Source organism: Staurois parvus, unplaced genomic scaffold (genome assembly GCF_062004578.1).
Source record: "Staurois parvus isolate SC_StPar_1 unplaced genomic scaffold, SC_StPar_1.0 ptg001110l, whole genome shotgun sequence".
NCBI lineage: Eukaryota > Metazoa > Chordata > Amphibia > Anura > Ranidae > Staurois > Staurois parvus.
Genome location: NW_028318906.1, coordinates 693,147 through 695,008, shown reverse-complemented (window position 1 = coordinate 695,008; position 1,862 = coordinate 693,147). Strand labels below are relative to the sequence as shown.

The window sequence follows — 1,862 nt, the reverse complement described above, 5'->3', positions numbered from 1 at the left end:
TCCCAGAGTCGAAGCGTGCAGCTGCACTCTCGGGCTGCTGCTAGGCTTCTAGGCAGGCCTCCTCCGACGTGCTGAAAGCTAGGCTTCCGAGCAAGCTGACTTCCGGCTTTCCTTCGGAAAGACAGACAGAGAGCTTGCTGACTCTCGTCACTTCTTTACAGGCCATTGGGCACATCGTCCCATCCAGGCCACAGCTTCCAGGCAACCCAAGCAAGAAAGAAAGCGACACCAACCAAACAAAAGCACACAGGCACACCAGGGGTTGAATGAAGCTTTTCACACCAAACACAGATCAGGCACAACAACACACAACACAATGAAGCAAGCATGCTGCCATCTGGTCTGCAGGAGCAAGGCCAAGGCTTGTTGGGACCACTGGGATGGGCCTCGCTCACTCCCCTCACAGGTGTGACCTTGTGCCCTTTCCTTTCCTTCTTGGGGAAAGAAAGAAAGGAGAGTGACTTGTTGTAGTCGTCGTCGTGTTTCTTGGTCTGCTTTTGGAAAACCGCATAAGAGGGGTGCACCGGTCCTGGAGGTACTGCAATACCAGGTCGATGCGTGGAGTGGACAGAGCAAGCTCTTCTTCCATCTCCCTGTTCTAAAAATCCATTTAATATATGGTCCCCTGATAGGGGACGTATCAGATATTAAACTGATAAGAACAGATTTTTTTTTTTTTTTTTTTCCACTCAGTCTTAAAAAGATCTCAAACCTACCATCTGAAGTCTTAAATGCACATCATCGTGGAAAATTCAAAAAAAAGTAAAATTCAAAAACCAATCAACCTATTCCAATTTTGAGATTGCCAATAACTTTCAGCATTGCTCTGTCCATAAAGTTTACAATCTCTTAAAAAATACACATACAAGAAGCTTAAACCTAATTTTACACAATCCAAAGCATCTACAAAATCACGTTTGAAAAGCGCTATATTCCTAACCTTCCATAAGGCCAACTTCATAGAGCACACCACAGACCAAACCTTTTTAAAATCCTCATCCCCTATTCCCATCCCATAAAGAACCAACTCATGTCCCAAAGACCTCACCACACTAATACCCTTAATTAACCTCCCAACCAGCTTCCACACTTCCTGAGCATAAGCACAATTCCAGAAAGCGTGCAGGACCGACTCCTCCTCGTGGCAGCCCTCCCTCACACACCTAGCACTCCTCACCAAACCTCTCCTATGCTGAAAAAGCCTTGTAGGCATAACTTCCTGCACCACACCCCATGCCACATCCTTTTGCTCATTTGCCAGAAAAAATATAGAGACCCTCTTCCAAATCTTTTGAGTCACAGCGTAGGAAAAATTTTTAATAGGGATCAAAACACTACCCCCTCCCACTACAGTTTGCAACTTATGAAAATTCTTTAAAACATTCAGATCCAAATCAACCAAATCATATAGCCTGAGGGATTTTTCCAAAATAACATAAAACTCAGGGGGCGACCACCGATATGGCCTCCGCAGATCCAGGGGCACCCATTTATACTTCCTGACAAAAAAACCTAGCTGATAGCTCAAAAAGAAACTAAATCTAGACTCTCCACCCACCAATCTACCAATAATGTAGGACAGATACTTCAAAGTCAAAAAACGCCTGAAATCTGGAAAATTTTTTCCACCCTTTTCCTTTGGTTTGCATAAGTCTTCCCGTCTCAGTTTCTCCATTTTACTTCCCCAAAAGAAAAGAAAGCAACACCTAATAACTCTTTTCAGCAGAACCAATGAAGGAAAAAAAATCATTGAAAGGTACAGGACCATGGGCAAGATTATTTGCTTGATTACCAGAATCTTACCCTCCATACTCAGCACCCTTAATTTCCAGAAGTCCAGTTTCTTTTTAACCCTTTCCAGC

The 1,862-nt window shown here is 43.9% G+C and overlaps 1 non-coding gene across 1 annotated transcript; it reads right to left on the bottom strand.

Moving 5' to 3' along the window:
- Positions 1 to 513: 513 nt before the first annotated feature.
- LOC149440205 (U2 spliceosomal RNA) lies at positions 514 to 707 on the bottom strand. Its single transcript, XR_016307710.1, has one exon. It is a non-coding gene; the product is annotated as a U2 spliceosomal RNA (small nuclear RNA).
- Positions 708 to 1,862: the final 1,155 nt, after the last annotated feature.